At 46.1% G+C, this 13676-nt stretch overlaps 1 protein-coding gene across 1 annotated transcript in view; it reads right to left on the bottom strand.

Moving 5' to 3' along the window:
* The window catches only part of zfand2a (zinc finger, AN1-type domain 2A), a 42497-nt gene extending 29698 nt beyond the window's left edge, over positions 1-12799 (bottom strand). Inside the window, exon 1 of the mRNA XM_048552543.2 lies at positions 12634-12799. The gene's annotated coding sequence lies outside the window, so the exon portion shown is untranslated. The remainder of the gene's footprint in view (positions 1-12633) is intronic.
* Between the last annotated feature and the right edge of the window lie 877 nt (positions 12800-13676).

The raw sequence follows: 13676 nt of genomic DNA, 5'->3' as shown, positions 1-13676 counted from the left end.
TGTGAACTCTCAGTTTCAATAATTTACTCAGTACTACTTCCCTGGCAATTGTGATTTTCTTGAATTCCTCCCTCCGATTCAATTCCTGGTTTACAGATTTTCCAAATGTTACTTGTATCGGCTCTGGTAAAGACCAATGCAAACTACCTGTTCAATTTGTCTGCCATGTCTTCATCCTCTTTTATTGTCTCCAAGACCCGTTTTCCAAACTATCAACATTTTACTTGTTAAGTTGGCTTCCTTAAATATCTGAAGAAACTTTTCCTATCTGTTTTTGTAGTTTTAGCTAGATGTATCTTATACTCAATTTTTTTTCTCCATATTTGCCTTTTAGGAATTCTGCTATATTTTACATTCTGTCCAATCTTTGCACAATTATTTATCTTTTTGCTTTTGATATATCTTTGACATTTTTAGTTAACCAATGATGCAGAGCCTGTTCCTTAGAATTTTACTTGTTGAAATGTATCAATTCTGTGATTTTTGGAATATCCCGTTAATGCTCGCCACTGCATTACTACTGACCTACTGCTTCCCCTAAATTGCCAGTTCACTTTTGCTAACTCTGCTTTCATGACCTCATTACTGTCCTTGATTAAATTCAAAATAGTACACTTAGACCTATCTTTCTCATTCTTAAATTACATGTAGAATTCAATTATATTGAGGTTGCTACCAGGGGCGTTTTCATTATGAGATCAGTAATTAATCCTATCCTGGACAAAACCAGGCCTGCTGTCTGGTTGGTACCAGAACATACTGGTCCAAGAAACTGCAATGAATGTATTCAATTAATTCCTCACCCACAACTACTTTTTCCCCAATGACTTTCCAGTTTATACAGGTAAAATTCCCCATGGTACCTGCTAGACCACTTTGATAAGTTCCCATTATTTCTTCCTCTGTCCGACCATGTGGTTACTGTTCAGGGGTCTGTACACAACTCCCATGTGACCTGAGATAGTGGGAACTGCTGATGCTGAGAATCTGAGAATAACAAGGTATAAAGCTGGATAAACACAGCAGGCCAAGCAGCATCAGAGGAGCAGGAAAGCTGATGTTTTGGGTCTGGACCCTTCTTCAGAAATGGGGGAGGGGAAGGGGATTCTGAAATAAATAGAGTGAGACAGGGAGGCAGATGGAAGATGGATAAAAGAGCAAATAGGTGGAGAGGGGACAGACAGGTCAGTGTGGACTTCAAAATCTCCTCTCCCCTGACCGCATCCCAACCCCAGCCAAATTCATCCCTGCCTCCCTAACCTGTCCATCCTTCCTCCCACCTCAAGCCCCAACCCCAGCTCCTACCTACCAGCCTCATCCCGCATCCTCGACCTGTCCATCCTCCCTGGACTGACCTATCCCCACCTACACTCACCTTTACTGGCTCCATCCCCACCTCTTTAATCTGTCTGACTCCTCTCCACCTATTTGCTCTTTTATACATCTTCCATCCGCCTCCCCGTCTCTCTCTATTTATTTCAGAATCCCCTTCCCCTCCCCGATTTCTGAAGAAGGGTCGAGACCCGAAACATCAGCTTTCCTGCTGTGCTCATCCAGCTTTACACTTAGTCATCCAAAAAGTGACGTCTTATTTTTATTATTCCTCATCTCTACACAGACTGCTGCTATATCCTAGTTTTCTGAATTTGCGTCATCCTTTTCTATTGTGCTAGTATCTTTAATGAACAGTCACTCCTCCACCCTTCCCTAGTTTCCTATCCATCCTAAATACCTTATAACTTTCAATACGCGGGGGTCAATCCAGATCATCCTGCAGCCAAATTTCGATAATGACCACTAGACTGCACTTGTCTCAATTTGTACTAGTTCAAGTGTTTTGTGTCAAATGCTATTTGCATTCAAGTACAATGCTTTAAGTTTTGTCCTTTCGTTATTTTAGGACTTTTCTAGTGTTGTCTGCTAAATTGCTCTCAGATCTGGATTCTTCAACCCTTTTTGTCATTGTCTTATTTTCGACATTAATTCCTTCCTCTGCTGCCGTTTTCCCACTCTGATTCATTGCTATTTCCCAAATGTGGGTCATTTCCCCACTATTTACTTTAAAACCCATTCTACTTCCCTAGTTACGTACTTTGCAAGAATACCAATGACAGCACAATTCATGCATTGATCAACATAACAGTACAGATCCCACTTTATTAATCCTTGTGTTCTTCCACCACAGATGGTATCTAGTATTCTCTTCCACTTCATGGTTACTGCACAGGGTCACAGTTTACAACCACCTAGGTGGCACCAGTAATAATCCCTCCTTCCCAAATAACCAGGGAATATTTGGTAAAACTGTGTGCAGGAAGCACATTCACTGGTCTACAATGGGCATCACTGCTCTACAGCTGCTCAGTGCTCTCATAGCCAAATACACAACCAATCCACTGGGTATATGTCAAAATATATTTTTCATGACATACAAGCTTACAGCAGCATTCAGTGGCAACTCCCAAGGGCAAATTACATCAATTTAATGAATTTCATTTTTGTTGTTTTAATTACAATAAGAATTTGTTAATTTTGCAACATCTATGGTAATATTAAAAGGGCAGAAGCAAAAGGAGAGTTAGGATTTTAGTTTCTAGCACAGAAAATTCACAAAGTGAATAATCTTTTTTTTAAATGCAATCGGCAATTTTCCCCTCAAACTACATCAGGTGCACATACATATTAAAAGAGCTAATAGTAAGATTAATTTTCACATACAATTTCAGGAAGATTCAGATAACTGGAGGGCAGAATAATCAAATTATGAAGAGTCTTTGGACTTGAAATGTTGATTCTGTTTCTTTTTCCACAGAAGCTACTGGATCTGAGTTTGTCCAACATTTTCTGGTTTTATTACAGCAGAAATACTTCCTTGTTGATTGGCTCTTACAGTACTATTCAGGTTTAAGCAAACACACTCTCAAATTTGAGTTGAAGCAAGAATTGATGAGGAGGCAACATTGCTCTGCGGAGCAGGATATATCACAACATGTGAGACTGACTCAGCGATAGTAAAAACTGCAGATGGTGGAGTCAGAGATAACACAGCTCATCTGATGCTGCCTGGCCTACAGTTTTCTCCAGCTCCACACTGTGTTATATGTGAGATTGACCATTTCTGATTGAATGATCCTTGCTCAGATGATTTCTAACAGCTTATTATGTCAGCTTTGAACAGATAAGGGGTAACCATCTGAGGGAAGATCAAATATTGCCATGAACCAGGTTGATTAGATAACAAGATAAATATACCCTTCTTTGATGCTAATCCTATTTCATTGACAGGTACCATACATTTTATAACAACTGTTGCACATTTTAAACTAATTTAAAATTATTTCCTATGGTTGGAATGAATCATGACACCAAATCACATGGCCAAAATTAGATCCAAATAATACACCAACTGCCTGCCTATCAGTTGACGCACAGGAACATGGGTTAGAGGGGACAAGAAGAAACACAAACCAATGTCCAAATTCTCATTTGTTATTGTAAAAGCCATGGCCAAGACCTAGACTTGGGTGAGATATTCTTGCCTCCAATGTCAATAGTGACAGTTTTCCACCTAAGCTTGCATGTGAACAGTGAGAACTTGGAAGAGGCACCAGAAGGTAAAGCAGATCGACAGGTTATGCTCATCAGCTTTTGAAGACAATTTGAGTTTTAATATTTACTTTACTTGCCAGGAAAATAAATTTAAACTGAATTTGACGAAGTCAATGGCAACTAACCTTTCAACTTAAAAACATGTTTACATAAATTCTGGAGGAATACTGGTGAGCCATGTGCTAGAAATTCCCACTGGAATAAAAACATGTTTACTGGATATAACTTGAAATCAATGTGCCTACAAGATGTTGTGCTAAACTGGATTGATTAGCAGTTAAGTGTCAATACACTTAGTAACAAATATTTTTGTTTCTAGTTCTCTTAGTCTGCATCACCGCCAGACATCTTTATACCAACCCCATACCCCTTCTACTGCAGCGATATGGAGAAGTTATTCAACAGAAATAGCTGTATTGTTTTCATATTGGAGAAATACACAAAATGTTGGCCTAAAGTTTCTTCCCAAAAAAGATTGTCATTTTGGATGTTGACATGTTATATGCTTTTCCAGCCCTTGATTCTGAGATCTTCCTTTGTCAATGATTTTCTTTATCAAATGATTCACAATGTTCTATATTTACATTTAACTTCAGGCACCAGGGAGAAAGGTGACAGGAATGGTGTAGTTCTGTTTACACTCCAACCTATTATGCCACAAAATGATCAAGCATTCATCTGTACCTTGAGTGTCTATACTGTGGAAAATATAGACGACAGTCAGGAACCGCAAAGGGAGAAAGTATGACTACACAATTTGGGCCAAAAAGCCAGGATACAGCTCATCGTATTTATAACAGTGTGAATTTTCTTTAATATAGCAAAAATCCCAAAGAGTTTTACAAAGCAACATTTGACAGAGCCACACAGTCTTAAGAAGTAAAAGAGGTAGGATTTAGGAAGCATCCTAGAGAAAGCAGGGTGATGCAGAGAGGATGATTAAGAGTTTATAGTCAAGACTGCCAAAGGCACAACTGTCAATGGTGCTATAACTAAAACTAGGACGTGCAAGAAGCCAGAACTAGAGCTGTCCAGATACATCAAAAGAGTTGTGGAGACAAAGCAGATTACAGACAAAGAGCAAAGCATCACCAGTTTGATCAGCCTGAGAACAAGACTGTGGAGTCTGAATGTTGGTTTCAGACAACAGTACATTTGCGATACTGAGAGTTACTTGGATAGTGCACTATTTTAAGAAGTGATCACCCTGCAGCTTAGGTGCAGTCAGAAGAACAGTAGTAGACAGGTAGTAAGGAAAACCCCAAAGTTCATCTCATTCAAGAACAGATCTTGTGTTAGAAAACGGTAAGAGTGGTACGTTGCAAAAATGAGTGACGGGGAGGGGTTTTTGGCAGTAGCAGGAAGTGAGAGGGAATATTAGTGGTAGGAAACTCAACAACGAGGGATACAGGCATTTACATGGTTACAGACACAATTCCAGGTTGACAATTTGCCTCACTGCAGCCAGGGTCGAGGAATTTTCTTAACAGCTGCAGGGCATTCTAAAGATGAAAGGGCAACCGGGCAGTGATCATGGCTTGCATTGAAACCAACAACTTGGGTAGAAAGAGGGATGAGGTCCTACAACAAGAATAAAGGGAGCTAGGCAGCACGTTAAAAAGCAAGACCTCAGAAGTTGCAATCTCTGGACTCCTTTTGATGCCATGTAGCAGTGAGCATAGAAATAGGTGTATATAACAGATGATCGCATGGCTGAAGAATCGCAACAGGAGGGAGGGCTTTAGATTCCTGAATCACTTAGGTGCATTTCAGGGGAAGGTGAGGCCTGTACATTCCTCTAATGTCTGTAATTCCTCTAATTGCTGGGTGAATAATCTATTTGGCCTCTTCCAGTGGTTCCCATCATCTCAGATACCAATCTTCAGCTGACTCGATTCACTCCACGTGATATCAAACAAGTGCTGGAGAAACTCAGCAGGTCTGGCAGCATCTGTAGCAAGAAACACAGTTAACATTGAGTCCAATGACCCTTTCTTAGAACTGAAAATAGTTGGGAAAGGATGTTATTTATGCTGATGGTTGTGCTGGGGAAAGAGACAGTGGAGAGAATGCATGTAAACACTGCTCAGAGAGTGAGAGAGAGACAGACAGAGGCAGACCGAGCGAGAGACAGAGATGTATAGGCAAACAAAGAGCAATTATCAGCAATCTCTTTGCCTACATATCCCATTTATGCTCTCCTGCTGGATACCACCTCCATTAGCTCTACTCACTCTCCCAACTCATCACAGCATGGACTCGAAACATTAAAAGCAACATATGTGGCCAAACCTGCTGGGTCTCTCCAGCACATTTGGTTTTTGTTTCAGATTTGTAGCACCCACAGCTCTTTGCTTTATTTGTTGGTTCAGGCAGGCAAGGAAGCTTCACATAGGGAAAGATGTCCCAACTGCTCAGCCAGTTTAGAAGCATATCAGCCAAACAGCTATTATACCCATGCTACAGGTTGTTTTTCCTACATATTTTGGAAACATACTAAAATTAACAGTTTGCACGAAGGCAAAGTTAGCTTTGATCTGCAGTTGCCAATGCAACAACTGTTTTAAATGATGAAAGTGGCAAATATTTACATAAATTTACAAGTGAGCACTTCAGGTTCATTACTGAGACAGCAAATGTCTGCACTTCACACTATATATGGTGGAGCTAGCATTTCAGCAAGGATTATACCTTCTCAAAACCATGACAAGACACACAAAGACAGGGGAAGGGTCACATGTAAACCTGAAGTGCTACACCACCACTTTATTATGAGTTTCCAGTTACAACAACCACAAACGTAACATAAATTTTATACCAATGTGAGGTAAATGAGGCAGCACTTTCAGTGGACCAATTCAAGGTCTAACTTTTTTCTAACTTCTAGGGAATGTCCCATTCAGAGAGTAACATGGAAGGGCTGACAGCAATTCTTATTAAAGAAAGGCTTTTTTAGATTAGATTCCCTACAGTGTGGAAACAGGCCCTTGGGCCCAACGAGTCCACACTGCCCCTTGGAGCATCCCACCCAGACCCATCCCCCTATAACCCACTCGCCCCTGAACACAACAGGCAATTTAGCATGGCCGATCCACCTAGCCTGCACATCTTTGGATTGTGGGATGAAACCGGAGCACCCGGAGGAAACCCATGCAGACACGGGGAGAATGTGCAAACTCCGCACAGGAGGCTACCCGAGGCTGGGATCGAACCCAGGTCCCTGGTGCTGTGAGGCTGCAGTGCTAACCACCGAGCCACTGTGTAGCTCTGGTGATCAATCTGTCCATACAAGCTGATGTTATAGCCGTGTACAAATTGCCCCAAACCTCCGGGATAGGTAAACAGTTGTTCTATGGTAGAATGGTGCATGGTCAAACTCAGACAGACAGTATGTTTGCTGAATGATCACAAGACAAAGTCTGGTTTCACAGTACTGACCCCCTTACTATATTAAAGACAGCTTCATCAGCTTCCTCCCTGTAGTGCAGAGGTTTAGTCCTTACTCTGAGGCATTATAAGTTTGACAGTAGGGCTTCCCAAAAGCAATTAAATATTTTTAATTTTCCTTTTTCAAAAAGTAAAACTGGCACAAAACAGAAGGGGCCCCTGTCGCACCAACAGAACTTCATGACAAAAATCAGGAGTGTGACAAAATACTCTCCCCTTGTCTGAACAAGCGCAACTCCAACAATACTCAAACCGCTCAACTCATTCCATTCAGAAGAAACAAGTGCACTTGATAGGCACAGTGGAGTCATCTGCCATCTTTAACATTCACTCCCTCCACCAACCCAGTAAACTAGGGCTGCAGTTGTACAAGCTAAAAGCTTCATGGCACCTTTTAAATGAGGGGCATCAATTGCCTCAAAGGACAGGGTCTCACGTTCATAGGAACGCCACCATTGTGTTCCCCAAGTCACACATCATCTCAATTTGAACCATTTTGCTTTTCCGTCATTCAGTTCTGGAGCCCCCACCACACACCCCCCCACGTTCAGCACCATGTGCCCAACTTCACACTGACAGCAGTGGATCGAAAGTCACTTTATTAGGGATGGACAATTAAGATGACCCATGCTCAGTAAGGAATCATATAAAAAGGTCCACTGTGACATTAAAAGCGACAGTTTTTCTATCTCCATGAGTTGCTGAAGATCCTTCAGATCACAACTGAACTTTACAAAGCAGAAAGATCCTTTTTCATCCCTCAGCTACACTTAAGTAGGACAGTAGTAGGGCTCCTATAATTAACTTAATCCTGGAGATTAGGAAGGAAAAATTCGGAAGGGTTCCTGATCTTTATCACAAGCCAGTTATCCCTGTTACAGAAGCAAGTTATAAGTGAGCATGTACAGAATCCACACTAGCTTACCTAAGAAAACATCATACACCTTTAGGCTATAGACTTAATCTGTTGTTGTGATATTTTGTCAGAGCCCAGGTTTTATTGATTCAGAATCAGCTTGTGGCAACAATGCTACAATTAACTTAACGTCGCTGGGTTTGAGGAGGAATATGGCACTGTTTGAACAGGTCAGGATTGGCAATGATGTTTCTCATTCTCAAACATCTTGCCAACAGTCATTGTCTGAGCTCACTAAATGAAACACATACACCTGCTTGAGAAGTCAATAACTGTGTAAACATCCCAGCATGGGGGAAGTCATAGTGCTACTGTTGCAAGGCGTGGAAGCTCAAGTCTGTCATGCAACAAGAGTCCCACTTTTTACAGCAGAGAAACTAAACAATTTTTGTCATTACCAATACCTAATCTGCAGTGATGGATCAACACAACAATCAAGGTTTAGAACAGATATTAAACTCTGCACCAGCCTACAAGAAATGTGCTCAAAAAAGCAGATATCATTCTACATGGGCTGAGTTCACGAGGCAAGTATATTTATTTCACAATGATATATCCATAGATTGTTAGGGATGAATCATTCTCACCCAAAGTGCAAGTAGACACAATCTTTACTCAGTCTTAAAGTGCAGCTTTCAGCTCAAGTTTGTTTAAATCAATTCTCACTCAAGCTTGCAGATCATCAGTGATACTACAACAGCACTGGATCTTTGGATATATTTTGAATACAATTACAAACATGTACCACTAAAATCAATACTATTGAGGTTTCCTTGAGTCAGATACGCCAACATTTTTGAATTACTTGCATGACGCAAAAGAAGACAGAACCATCAATCACCTATGCCAACACACTAGCCTGAATTACTGACAGCCTCCAAACCACCCGTACTCCCTGATGAACCAATTTTATGAAATAACTGACAGTCCTAGGATACAAAACACGATGCCAAGCACATCCAGAGAAGTAAAACTCCAGACTATTCTGAGATCCATCAAGATGCTTCCCATCTCCTGAATGTAGTATTACTGGCATTTGGACAGATTTTGGTTTGTAATGCCAGGAGGAGAACATGACAAGAGCTGTCACCTGGAAAGAAACAAGGAAGACAGGTGTAGTCATAGAGAGCTTTCTAGCAAGTTAAGGCAGCAAGGCCCAGACAGCTGAAAGCACAATCAACAGCTTCTACATAGAGTGATACAGCTTGGAAACAGACTCTTTGGTCCAAATAGTCCATGCTGACCATATTTCCAAGCTAAACTAGTCCCACTTGCCTGCTCTTCACTCATATCCTTCAAAACATCTTTTACACTCTACACAGAACATACATTCTCTTTTTTCTATCCCACCTTTCTCCCCAGTCTCTCTCGTGCCCTCACAGCACTCGCTACCCAACTCAGCTCTGCCTGTTGTCCTGCTCCCCTGCAATGTGTACACTTCCTCTCTCCAGTTCCCCTGGGCTGCCTCACTCTCTTTATATACACCTGACTTCCCCAGGAGCTCTCGCAAGACCAATCCTTCCTGCCATGCCAGCCTCCTATCCCATCCCGCTCACCCAGGGTTGTTTCTCTCTAAAACACCCTCCCACCCAAAGGCACTGTCTCTGAAAGCGCACACACTATCCCTCAGTCTCTCACGCTCTCTCAATTGCTCTCTTCCAATTTTTCCCATCTCCCGGTTCTCTACCTCCCTTACTCTCCTCACTGAGAACAATCCACCCCTCCCCACGACACCCCACTTCCCAGGGTCGTGTCTTTGTCTCCCCTACACTGCCCCACCAGAGTTCTCTCGATCTTAGTTCTTTTTATCTACCCCATTCAACAACCCAATTTGCTCCTCCTCCCCAGAATCGCCCCTCTGTCCTTTCACCATCTTCCCCCCACCCCCCTCTCTCTCTCTGTCTGTCTCTCCCCACTGAACCCCTCAAAACCCTGAATTCCCTCACAACCCCTCTCTCTGTCTCCCTCTCCTCCAGCCAGATTTCCTCGCCACCCTCTGCTCGCTCTTTCTTCCTGGATTTCCTGAGCCACACCACTCTCTCCGGATTTCCTCACCAACACCTCCCAACCCCTTCTCTTTCCACACCTCCACTCCTGGTTTCCTCAACATCTCTCTCTCTCTCTCTCTCTCTGTCTCCCCCTCACCCTTTGGATTTCTTCCCCTCCAAATCTACGATGCCACATCCAACCTCCCCAGCCTGCTTCTCCCTCACACCCCACCTGCCCAGATCCCCAGCCCGCTTCTCCCTCACACCCCACCTGCCCAGATCCCCAGCCCGCTTCTCCCTCACACCCCACCTGCCCAGATCCCCAGCCCGCTTCTCCCTCACACCCCACCTGCCCAGATCCCCAGCCCGCTTCTCCCTCACACCCCACCTGCCCAGATCCCCAGCCCGCTTCTCCCTCACACCCCACCTGCCCAGATCCCCAGCCCGCTTCTCCTGCACACCCCACCTGCCCAGATCCTCAGCCAGCTTCTCCCTCACACCCCACCTGCCCAGATCCCCAGCCCGCTTCTCCTGCACACCCCACCTCCCCAGATCCCCAGCCCGCTTCTCCCTCACACCCCACCTCCCCAGATCCCCGGCCCGCTTCTCCCTCACACCCCACCTCCCCAGATCCCCTGCCCGCTTCTCCCTCACACCCCACCTCCCCAGATCCCCTGCCCGCTTCTCCCTCACACCCCACCTCCCCAGATCCGCAGCCCGCTTCTCCCTCACACCCCACCTCCCCAGATCCCCGGCCCGCTTCTCCCTCACACCCCACCTCCCCAGATCCCCTGCCCGCTTCTCCCTCACACCCCACCTCCCCAGATCCCCTGCCCGCTTCTCCCTCACACCCCACCACCCCAGTTCCCCTGCCCGCTTCTCCCTCACTCCCCAGATCTCCTCCCCGCTTTTCCCTCACTGCCCAGATCTCCTGCCTGCTTCTTCCTCACTGCCCAGATCTCCTGCCCGCTTCTCTCTCACTGCCCAGATCTGCTGCCCGCTTCTCCCTCACACCCTACCTCCCCAGATCCCCCTTTCCCCATCTTCCTCACTCCCCAAGTCCCCAGATTTCCTGCCCGCTTCTCCCTCACTCCCCACCTCCCCAGATCCCCCTGCCCGCTTCTCCCTCACTCCCCACCTCCCCAGATCCCCTGCCAGCTTCTCCCTCACACTCCACCTCCCCAGATCCCCCTGCCAGCTTCTCCCTCACACTCCACCTCCCCAGATCCCCCTGCCAGCTTCTCCCTCACACTCCACCTCCCCAGATCTCCTGCCCACTCTCCCTCACTCCCCACCTCCCCAGATCTCCTGCCGTTGTTTCCTCACTCCCCACCTCCCCAGATCTCCTGCCTGCTTTTCCCTCACTCCCCACCTCCCCAGATCCCCTACCGCTTCTCCCTCACTCCCCACCACCCCAGATCTCCTGCCCGCTTCTCCCTCACTGTCCAGATCTCCTGCCCGCTTCTCCCTCACACCCCACCTCCCCAGATCCCCTGCCCGTTATTCCCTCACTCCCCACCTCCCCAGATCCCCTGCCTGCTTCTCCCTCACACCCCTCCTCCCCAGATGCCCTGCCTGCTTCTCCCTCACACCCCTCCTCCCCAGATGCCCTGCCTGCTTCTCCCTCACACCCCTCCTCCCCAGATGCCCTGCCTGCTTCTCCCTCACACCCCTCCTCCCCAGATGCCCTGCCTGCTTCTCCCTCACACCACTCCTCCCCAGATCCCCTGCCTGCTTCTCCCTCACTCCCCACCTCCCCAGATCTCCTGCCATTGTTTCCTCACTCCCCACCTTCCCAGATCTCCTGCCCGCTTCTCCCTCACACCCCACCTCCCCTGCCCGCTTCTCCCTCACACCCCAGATCTCCTGCCCGCTTCTCCCTCACACCCCAGATCTCCTGCCCGCTTCTCCCTCACACCCCAGATCTCCTGCCCGCTTCTCCCACACACCCCAGATCTCCTGCCCGCTTCTCCCACACACCCCAGATCTCCAGCCCGCTTCTCCCTCACACCCCAGATCTCCAGCCCGCTTCTCCCTCACACCCCAGATCTCCAGCCCGCTTCTCCCTCACACCCCAGATCTCCAGCCCGCTTCTCCCTCACACCCCAGATCTCCAGCCCGCTTCTCCCTCACACCCCAGATCTCCAGCCCGCTTCTCCCTCACACCCCAGATCTCCAGCCCGCTTCTCCCTCACACCCCAGATCTCCAGCCCACTTCTCCCTCACACCCCACCTCCCCAGATCCCCTGCCCGTTATTCCCTCACTCCCCACCTCCCCTGCCTGCTTCTCCCTCACACCCCTCCTCCCCAGATGCCCTGCCTGCTTCTCCCTCACACCCCTCCTCCCCAGATCCCCTGCCTGCTTTTCCCTCAAACCCCTCCTCCCCAGATCCCCTGCCTGCTTTTCCCTCAAACCCCTCCTCCCCAGATCCCCTGCCTGCTTTTCCCTCAAACCCCTCCTCCCAGATCCCCTGCCCACCGTCTGTCTCCCCCCAAAGATATCCTGACCACATCCCAATCTCTCTCTGCGCCCCCCCCCCATCCACCAAGATTATTCTCTTTCTCTTCTCGGGTTTTCTCACGTTCTCTCTCTCTCTCTCTCACCTCCAGTATCCTCTCCCTCAGACTTTACTCCCTGTCCCCTGGACTGACTCACACTCTGACTTTTCTCACCTTCTCTGTTTCTCCAGCCCTGCTTCCTCTCGCGGCCTCGCCCGTCAATGCCGTCGGGCCCTGATGATGTCACAGCCCCGGTCTATATATAAACACCGGTTCCTCCCGCCCCGCCCCCACATTCTTGCCATTTGCCCCTCTGCCCTTTTCTCAGACACGCCCCACTTCCTCCTGCTTTGTAAAGTCTCTGACTCTTGCCGGCTTCATTTTCTTTGAAGCGGCAACGCAATTCCGTTGGTCGCGGCTAAATGACCTAATACGTCTTGTGACGTTACACCGTTACTGATGACGAATTCAGTGACGTCAGTCTGTGTCTCATTCATAGAAACATCTGTGCCGCCGGCAGGGGCCTGTCGCTGTCCCTCTGCTACCATGTGGGATCACAGCCTGGACTTTACCCCAGCGCTACTGTCGTCGTCATTAATGTTCTACATTTCTTACAATCGATTTCAGAAAAATGCATTTTTATTTCCATATAGTAGAGAAATAGGCAGCCTTTCCCATGGCAACGCAGAAATAAATGCACAGTCATTGTTTACACAATTCAATCGAAATAATGCACAGTCATTGTTTATACAATTTCATCGAAATCATGCACTGTCATTATTTGAACGATTTAGTTGAAAACATGCATTGTCGTTGTTTATATAATTCAATTGACATCATCTACTGTCATTGTTTAATGAATTCAACTGATATCATGTACTGTTATTGTTTAAATAATTCAATTGATTTACATTGTCATTCTTTATATAATTCAACTGAAATCATGCACAGTCATTGCTTACAGATGTTAGTTATTCTGCACTGATGATGTTTCCTGAGCATTTCATTAGCTTCAAGTCATCTTGTGATCATGAAAAAAACTTCTTTTATACAGTATATATCCCAATCTTTCTGTTGTTACGCACTTTACAAGTTGTGTAGTCACTGTTCCAGTGTAGGAATTGTGACAACCAATTTCCATGCAGTAATGAGTTACACAACTTGTAATAACAAAATAATTTGCGGAAGGTCAATGGATAAATATTGTCCAGGGCAGA

Source organism: Stegostoma tigrinum, chromosome 23 (assembly GCF_030684315.1).
Source record: "Stegostoma tigrinum isolate sSteTig4 chromosome 23, sSteTig4.hap1, whole genome shotgun sequence".
Lineage (NCBI taxonomy): Eukaryota > Metazoa > Chordata > Chondrichthyes > Orectolobiformes > Stegostomatidae > Stegostoma > Stegostoma tigrinum.
This window is presented reverse-complemented; position numbering and strand designations above follow the sequence as displayed.